At 34.5% G+C, this 10,392-nt stretch overlaps 1 non-coding gene across 1 annotated transcript; it reads left to right on the top strand.

The window, feature by feature from the left end:
- The first annotated feature begins 746 nt into the window (after nucleotides 1-746).
- Nucleotides 747-1,501, top strand: LOC126809560 (uncharacterized). Its single transcript, XR_008786182.1, has 3 exons — nucleotides 747-914; nucleotides 1,198-1,248; nucleotides 1,411-1,501. It is a non-coding gene; the product is annotated as an uncharacterized LOC126809560 (transcript).
- The last annotated feature ends 8,891 nt before the right edge of the window (nucleotides 1,502-10,392 follow it).

The following is a 10,392-nucleotide window of genomic DNA, read 5'->3' as shown; positions in this document are numbered from 1 at the left end:
AGGTTGTGGGTTTATATCTTAGTGGAAAAGATGATGTGGTTTCAATGCGATTCACAATGCTCCTGGCACATTCTGATCACCATTACTTCACAACCATATGTCAAACATATTCCCTGGCCCAGACTCTAGCATATTCCACCCAGCCCATAATTTCTGGGAAAACATCCTCCCACCAACCTTCGTAGGCCCCTGGGATCCGATTAACGATATAAAATTGGGCCTGTGCGCCCTCACAGGGTCATGTGCGTCATAAAAAATCAGCAGTCACCACGCATCTGAAATACTGTTATCAATTGCAGACATTTGGCTGCAAGGGAGATAACTCCTTTTTTTTACCGTTAATGGATTTCCAAAATTTCTTGTACAACATGTCATTTTATGTTTTGGGCATTTTGTTTAAATCAATATTTAACCAATGTACTATTCTATGACAAAGATGAAGGCATCGGGTGTTTTCGCAAATATTTAACTTTATGCCAATTTCAGAATTGTTAGTATAACAGTGACAATTTACTTGACAATTATGACGATTTTCTCCAGGCCCTAAATCGGGTGTGTGCAAACATCATCATCGTTATTGATACATAATAGTAAATCATCGATATCGTTGATACATTATTGTTAATCGACATTATTATTGATGCATTATTGTAAATATTTTTGTATTATAAGTATTTCGCCTTGAATACTTGAATAAAGTTATTATAAATTTTTAATTATATAAAAACAAAACTGTTTCAGGAGAATGGTTGTTTAATTTAACCGCTACCACGTCCATTCCAAACGACAATTTGATATTTTCGCCGGGAAATATTTTAACGATAGACTTGGTTAACCTTACAGAACCATGGTCATCTGGAACTGACAAATATACTGTTGGTATCGTCTTGATCAAGGAGTTGGATCGTGATTTTGTGAGTAAAGTTTGAAAAAAAACCCACTCAATAGCCTCACCAATTTTTTACATTAGCCTATTTATCATAATAGTAATACATTATAGTACTTAGTAAGTGATTAATTGATTAAGGAAAATCCCTTTAAACTCACCGATCTTTAACCTTTATGTTCTTCTGTTTACATTTTAATCGTGACAGTAAGGGCAGTATACAGTTGCCCGTTTTTGACACGAAAAAGTAAGGTATTATTAAATTTATTTTGTAAAATCCAAATAGATGATTAGAATCATTTATTTTTCAGACTCCTAATCCTAAATTATTACAATTTGATGTTAAAGATAGTGGAGATACGGTAATGTAAATTAATGTTATATGTGAATTAATGCATAAATTATTATCATTGTCACATGTGTCTACTGGTTATATAAAGGGTAAAAAAATATCTATGACATGACAGTGTGTCCAAGTGTAATTATTTTGATATCCATCTGAAATGTAAATATAAATTTTTCAGGTATCCCGTTCTTGTGAATTGATAGTTCTTGATGTTAATGATAATGCACCAATATTTAGAAACCTGCCCTATACACCTAAAGTTCCTGAGGTAGGGTAATCATACATTCTTTATATTATATCGAGATATATCTTCTCTTAAAATATAGCCCGGTTTACACACAAAAGGTAAAGCAAAGGTGTATTCAAAATCCCAAATGAGAAGTGGTATCAATTGTTCTAGAAAGTTAATGTATTCATATTGCCAAAATATGTGTCATGATAATACTATTCCCGCATAAAAAATATTTCATTTGACATGATATTTGGTATATAATGTTCTATTTGTATGATCTAAATGTTATATAATGTTCTATTTGTATGACATATTAGTACATAAAGTTTGTATCTAGAATATATCGGTATTTTCTTTTTTTTTCTTTTTTTTTTTGTTTTGGTTTTTTTTGTAGTAGAACATATCAGTATAATGGTTTATTTGTCGCATATATCGGTATATGATGTTTTATTTGTATGATATCAGTATATGTATATGGTAATATATGTGTACATCGTGCCATATATCATGTCTTTTTAAAGGATATATCTGTGGGATCTGTTATATTTGGTAATATATCGGTATATGATCCTGATACAAGTTTGGGTGGTACCTTTACTTTAGCCATGGTGAGTATATCATAATGTATATAATTTCTATTGTCACTATTTTACTGCTCGATTCGTGTATGAATTTCCTTAGTTACTCATTAAGATCTATTGTACTAGTTCAACTTGCAATCAAGTCTATTGGGCACTAACATGTATTTCAGCAATTTTGGGGGGGGGGGACCAGTGGACTCGGAAAAAACTAACGCGGTTAGACAGGCGACCCTACCTCCTGCCACTGCCACGCCTGGGAGAGAAACCATACGACACCTGGCTCAATAACATACTTATGATCAACGCGGTAGGCCACTCGTCCACCCAATCCAATGGCGTCAAATGCAATTAGTATTCTAGCCGGTTCTATTAAGCTTAGTTAAGAAATTTTAGAATTTTTTTATAATCTCTAATTCAGAAAGATGACCCAAACAACGCAGGAGTATTTACTCTAAGCTGGGCACCAGGAAGTGGAACAGCTAGTATAAATCTTTTATCACCCTTAGATTATGAGCAGAGAAATTCTTTTACCATAATTATCATAGCCACGGTAATATACCAAGTTGTAAACTTTTTACATTATTATTTATTATCCCAAAAATATATACTATGATATTGGAACAAAAATGGATGAATGAACTTTTGAACCAGAATTATAGAAGATTAAAATGTCAAATACTTGACTTGTCATGTCTATACTTATTCAAGATAAATACAAACATTACCCGACAAAATGTTTGTCTGATTCAAATATTGTTCTTTCATTAAGACGATGTTTAGAATAATGTAATACTTTCTTGTTAGTCAATGATGCTCTGGCTGGTCGCGTTATCAGTCCATGATCAGACAATGTTAGTTTATTGAATTATGCTCAAAAATAAAATAAAACGTAATTGACATCATATTGGGGATAATGTTGTCTTACTTTTAATCTGAAATGATGGTATAATGAATATAATGATTTAATCTGTTTGTAGGATGGTCTGGGTTTAGTTAATACAGCTGAGATTGTTGTAACAATAGAAGATGTTCAGGATACACCGCCCTACTTTCTACAACCTGTTTATAGAGCTGCTATACCAGAACACTTTCCTCCAGTAAGTCATGTAGGATAATATACATGTACATGTATTTGCAGAACATTGGGTCAAGAGTTATTTCTGAATGTATGTCCGGGAAAGTGAACTGAAGCCTCCCAATTATAGTAAAGATTCATAAATATTGTTTTGTCTGTAAGACCTGTTGGCAATTTATCTATTCGAAATGATACAAAAATATCTTTTTTTCTGGAAGAGTTAATGGGGGCTTGCACTTTTTTGTAGAACTTCGTACTGGTCATTCACCTGTGGAAATGCTCTTTCGATTTGCATTCAAGCAAACAAAACAGATACACAATCGTTGGTGGTATCATTGATGCATGGAAAGAGTACATCACACATCTTTATGATTTTAAAAATGCTTTAGGCCAAAATGCTATATAATCTTAATTAGTTTATTACATGCTTTTATATTTAAAGGACAGTTCAGTGATAAAACTATATGCTGAAGATGGCGATAGAGGTATACCAAGAGAAATAAGATATAGACTTGTAGAAGGTAAGCCGGTGTTGTGCTTTGACAATCTTTGATTCTGGAAGTCTTGGTATTGGATGATCTGACAATTTTTGAAGAGATGAAGGCAGCTCATTGATATGCCCAACCATAGAACTCCATGGGCACTGCTCCCGGGTTCAAATCCAATCGATAGCCAAGAAGAATCCCCGGGAATTTTTCGCTCCCAATATTCACACTTTCAGAGCAGTTTGTGTGGATGGTTTTTTTTATCACCATCCGAAGGTCGTCTCTTTTGTCTAGATACCTGCAATTTTTTTCACCTGTCACTCCGGTACTCTTACAGTAACAATATTTTCTGTGAATATTTTATCAGGTAATTCTGAGTTTTTTCGAGTAGAAGTGTTAACAGGTATGATATATCAGAAGGTATCATTAGATAGAGATGATGATGAGATGAGAGCGATTAACGGTGTCTTTGATCTGGTTGTACAGGTAATAAATAATACATTATACCCGTCTTGAATCATTATTTTATAACTGAATCATGTATGTCGTAATGAGAGTATTTTGCGCATGGATAAATTAGATGGGGTTTAATGGCTTACTGAAGACGGGGGGCATGGATAATAAATAACCGATTACAGTGAGTGAGAGAGAAATGGGGTTTAACGTCCACTCGACACAGACTAGGTCATTTCGGGACTAACATATGGTTTAATTTTATTTCATTCATTCGCTTGCGCGTAGGGGTCTTTAGCATTGGGAGGAAACCGGATGACACGGAGAAAACCCACGAAGTTGGACAGGCAACCCTACTCCTTGTCACGTACAACCGGGTATTCGAAACCACGCCAGTTAACTCAATGACGGCCTCATGATAGAGCGCACGTGCTAACCATTCGATCATCCAACCCCACTAACCGATTACAATGTCACCGACATCGATGGGTAAATTGATCAATGTACGCCAGTATGTTAGTCCCGTCCCAGTTCCCTGGTCTATCCCCAATCATCATGCAGGCCAAGCGTTCTATTGGCTATTCATTGTCTGCGTCAATGTTTGACGAGCACAAATTATTCTCAACAGAGTTGTTGACTCTGTTATAAAAATTTAATCACTCTACAGACCAAGTATTTTTTGTATTTCTTTCTAAAAATACTTAGATTGTCTCTTCAACCTTATAATACACACAACCAGTGCATGTATTAACCACTCGGACGATATAAATGTGGGATGTGGGTGGGCATATGTTTTCTTGCCTGCCAATCCAAGTATATTGTTTAATTTATAATTTTTAGGCTTACGAGGTAAATGCTTTACCGTCAGAAAACGCTACCACAAATGTAACAGTTACAGTAACAATTGAAGACATTAACGATAACGCGCCAACGTTTAATACATCAACTCCATACACTGCTTACGTCAGAGAAGATACTCCATCTGATTCGCTAATATATTTTGATGGCGAAGGGTATATGAGAGTTTTTGATCTAGATCAGGTAAATGTAGTTTTATCATTATGAATTGATCAATGAACCAATAGGTTTCTTTTTTGGGTTTTTTTTTTTGGTTTTTTGGGGGGTTTTGGGGGGGGGGGTTGGGGGGGGGGGGCATTTATCGCCATTATCCCTTGACCCTGGTATATCCGGCTTTTTGATTCGTTAATTAATGGCGTGTTCATTGAAATGAATTTTAAAAAAAGTCTAGGTTATACACAATATAATTATTCCCGTAGCTGTTAACAAATTGGTGGATATATTCTGAAATCCTTCCAAATATCTGCCACAGACTACAGTTCTCCTTTAAGACCTTGGGTTTTTGGGGTCCCTTCCTCTCAATTACAGTTCATGCATTCGGCCTCCCACATTTGCCTGGATCCCTCACATTTTCGACTGAATACAAGATTCAGAATTGATATGATTAACTATAGGGTTCGTAATCTACTTTTGGCTAAAGGTTTCTCGTGAGAATAATATAGCCTTTCATTAGTGACTATTTGCCTTTAAAAAGGACTGACAGGGATTCGTACCCGATTAATGTTTGAATTCTAATACAACAAAATGTTCAATACTTCTATTGTATTAACTCGTATTACTCGCCCAAGACCAGAATGTCCCTACCATTGCACCAAATCGAATCTATTTTTCAAAATTTTCTGTCGGATTGATTCGTGCTGAATAGGACATTGCTCTTAACCTCTACTGCAGGGTGGTAGATTTGGTAAGCGAGACTAATTATCTATCGGTAGTAAAGGGTTTTTAACCCACCCGTTCAAAGTTTGCCGATAACCATGCAATTTATCATAAGTTTAAAATTCGCATTAAACAAGCCACCCACAACTGAAAACTTATACGCACGGGGCCCCTTAAGTGCACGACTCCATTCTTATATAATATTTTTTCGTGCATAATTATTATAAGAGTGGAATCGTGCACTTAAGGGGTTCCGTGTGTAGGCTACGTGATTTTATATATGTATCATGAAAATGTCGGAAAATTAAATTAAATGTTCCGGGACATGCTATTAATCATTATATATATAAATTCTTTTCCGACTCTTTCCACATCTTTCAAACACTTAAATAAAACAATTTCATTCGGATTTTTATATTCCAGGGATTAAACGCCTATTTTAAACTAACTGTTGAAAAAGATGGTAAAATATTCCCAGCTTTAATGCCTAGTCCTGTAGAAGTGTTTTTTGAAGCGTATGTCCTCATTCGTGTAATAAACAGCTCAGTCATAAGAGAATACACAGGACAACATTTAACTTTTGATGTGAGTTTCTCTATAATTTATAATTTGTCTTGTCCTCAAGTTTGTCTCGTCGGTTTTATTTTTCGTGCAGTATTTATGAAAAGGCCGAAGTGTGGTCTAAATGAAATGCTGTAGGCCTAATGTGCAACGTATTCTTATATTCTATGAAAGTAATGCAAGTAGGCACTCCAAGCTAAGCTTCATATACTTTCTATTTAAAGTCAAATATCTTAAAGTTGCAATTGCAAATTTTCAAGTTATATTTTTAAAATGTATTAAAATAAAGTCTTAAAATAGATGCGTACGTAACTAACGTACGAAAATTAATTGGTGGCTAGCTTTTCTTTTCGCACGTATACAGTGAATGGCCATTTTGCGTAGTAATCCCGGCCAGAATTTGGCTATTTTCTAAATTTGCGTTAAAGTTTAAAATATTTGTTTTAGAACTAAAATAAATTAACTATTAGTCAATCCCAACGCTACGACCGACGCACAAAATAGTGCCAAGATGGCTGCAGACGCTGTCAATAGTGTCATTGAAGACAACGCCAATTCTATGAGTTGTAAATGTTATTTTTGTGAAAACCACTGGAAGAAGAGAGAACATGTTGGGACTGTACGAATTATATAGTCTTTATGGGTGCAAAGGACACAATGCTGAAGATAAACCTATTGTATACAATGTAAGGTGTTGTTGACCTCATGACCCATTGACGTCAATGTCATGACCTGTGATGTGTAGATCACGTGATATGGATAAGATGGCTATTGACTGTGTCTGAGATACTTCTCCGCAGGTAGCGTGTCTCAGATGTTCAGAATGAAAATAGATGGTATCCATAAACAGTCCTACCTTGTTAAAGAATAATCCTATTAATCCTATAATTCGCTATTGCCAGCTGAGAAATTGGCAAAAATATCATTTTTAACTTCAAATTCCAACGTTGGAAAATGGCTGCCCCATGTTGTCAATAGCAAAACAAGGGAGGTAATTGTGTTGTTATTTCCTGTGTCATAGATTTTTAAGGATGGGAAATAATGCCCATGATCGTATAATAGTGATTTGATAACCTATTGAGCAAAAGACATAGAAATAATTATGTTTTGACTTTCTTAGAAAATTTGAAATTCTCGCTTTAAGTTTAAGGGATCGTTGTGCGAGTTCGAACTCCACTAAACTCTTTGAAGGGGCATTAGTAAAAGAATTAATTAGTGTAACCATACTTAAACATACATAAATATTGCTTGGATAATATAATCGAGGCTATATTTATGCACGCCATAACGTTAGTACGGTTGTCTAGATTTACCAGCCACTATCTCTGACATGAGAACGGAATAGGGAGGTAAAACGTTCACAAACAATGTTTCCGCGCGTTATATTTGGAGCATTGACAGCTTATATGCTCAGATTATGTCTCCTTGGTATATGCCATAGTAAAATACAGCTGTATCATGTGGCAATATCCATTTTAAATTTCAGGTAGTAGCTCGCGAAACAAAGACCGACGACTTACTATTCAGTAAGGCAGCAGTCGTGTTGACAATTGTCACCACATCAGAGCCAACCACCACACCACTTCCTGCTAAAGAAGATCCAATAACCGCTCCCGATATTGTTGTTTTTGTCGTGGGATTTTTGGTAGTTTTAAATATAGTGACGTCAGTCAGTATTTGCTACTTGATGCGCCGAAATAAGAAACAACCTTTACAGGGATTGGCCAGAAATGGTTCCAAATATTACGTCAACGTGATTCCAAAAGTTCCAGGTTTATCTATATCAGCCACTGAAAATAGTAACGGACTAAACAGCACGTCAGTCATGCAGGAGATTCCTGAATGAAAGTTGTTTCGTTTCGGGTTTTTGTTGTTGTTTTTAAATTACAGTATTCTTTGTGTGCGATTTCTTATTAAACTTTTGTGTCACCCGTAATTGGGATTTGAAAACTTGTGAGCGCATGCCCTCTGATCATTTAGAAAAACATTGCTTAATGTATTGTATCTTTTAACATATTTGCCCAGCAGTTAAATTGGTTTTAACATTGAGTGTGGGAATTCGATATTATATTACCAAGATTGCATTTGCTATATTTTCAAAAACTGAGTTGTTAATCCATCTAGCCTCAGTTTTTCTGTACAACTGGTTTTGCCCCAGGCATCAAATCTTTGAATCACACAATTATGTTCTTGTTTCTTTGATCAAAAACTTGAAATCGCCTTACAGGTCAAAGATTTTTTACTTTTTTTTTCTAACATATCGGTACTAGGATTTATTTGACTAGTCATACAGATGAATAGAACCTATCGAAATTCAGTTGTGCTGAGTTGTTGTCATATATCTTCGAAATCTTGTAATCGTTCAACTAGTATATAAGGATAAACAAAATTGGAATACAGACTCGCCTACATATTGCACAGGACATCTGGACTTTATTCAATTTAAATATTTTTGATTATTTATAAAATATTAATATTTTAGAATTGCGTTTGACTTTTAACAAGTATCTATATATTGTATTTTTTTTCCTGTCCAATTATAAACATGATACATAATATAGTTTTTAATATATTACCATAAAGTACGACTTTAGCTCAAGAAGGGTCGTCACATATATACAGCTCTACGGATCACGTGTCAATTACTGATGTTCAAAAGGAATTGAGACAGGATCCTATTGAAATAATTCATCTTCCCCACATTTCAAAGGTCAAAGTTATGAAGAAATTATGCTCAACACATTCCAATATTAATACGCTCAGACAGCAGCTGTTTGCTGGCGTATGTTTCGTGACCTGGCAACCTGTATTAATGCTATATTTTTTCTCTAGTTCCCTAGTTAAAATGTGATGTGTACATATTATTTTACAATATACATGTAACCTTATTTATTTCATAAGATATAATAGTATTATTTTGACATGATGTCAAGTTATTTATTTTTAAGAATACTGTAAGGCAAGAAAACTGCAGTGGCATAGTGATCTGCCGCAACTGAAACCGATTAATTAACGAACATCAATTCTGTTTTCTGATTAGGATGAGTTACCATATTTTTAAAATGTCTGATTATTTCATTTAGTTAAGATTATTTTCTTTTGTAAATATTGCTTTATTTATAGTGGGTTGTAAAATTCTAATTTTAGCGTAATCTCTTGCCTTCTTTAGTTATGTTCAAAATTGATCACCTAGTATCCGTCCATACACAGCAGCATTTGTAATGTGATGTATTTTGTACTTGAAACTCTTTTTAAAACATTTGTCATAAAATAATGATAATAGACTCATGTGGTTGTGACTTTTTTCTAAATTGTATTTTGTCCTAATAAAGTACCTCAACTGATTAGTTGTACACGTTAAAGCATGTGACCTATTTGTCGATAATGCTGAAACAAGCTAAAAAAAAAAAAGCGATTTTTCGTACAATCAGGGGCCATTATCCAGGAAGTTATGGTCTGAAAGGAATATCGAAAGGGACTGGGATATTTGGCATATAAAGACATATTTTAAGTTTCGTCAAAATCGGATAAAAATTGTGACTTCTAGAGGTCAAAAATCTTGTTATTACATATACTTTTACACTATTTGCGTACAAGGAGCGGCCATTTTGTCAGGCAGTTTCGTTCCGATTTTCACGAAATTCAAACTCAACCGTCATTAGGGTGTAACCGTGATACATTTAAACGTTTTTTTTAAATCGGATAAAAATTATGACCTCTACGGGCTCCACAAGCTAAAAACGTGATTTTTCGTACACTCAGGGGCCATAATCCGATATGCGCAGATATCGAAAGGAATCGAGATCTTTGGATTATCATCATATATTTCAAGTTTCATCAAAATCGGATAAAATTTGTAACTTCTAGTTGTTTGTCCGGCAGTTTGGGTTAGATTTTTACGAAATTCGATCTCAACCTTCATTGATATGTAACGGTGATATTTTTAAATGTTTTTGGGTTTTTTTAAAAAAAATAAAAAAAATTGAATACAAATGCGGTTTTTCGAACAATCAGGGGCCATAATCCTACAGGAAGTTAC

The sequence above is a fragment of the Patella vulgata genome, chromosome 2 (genome assembly GCF_932274485.2).
Source record: "Patella vulgata chromosome 2, xgPatVulg1.2, whole genome shotgun sequence".
NCBI lineage: Eukaryota > Metazoa > Mollusca > Gastropoda > Patellidae > Patella > Patella vulgata.
Note: the sequence above shows the minus strand (reverse complement) of the source record. Positions and strands in the feature narration are given on the sequence as shown.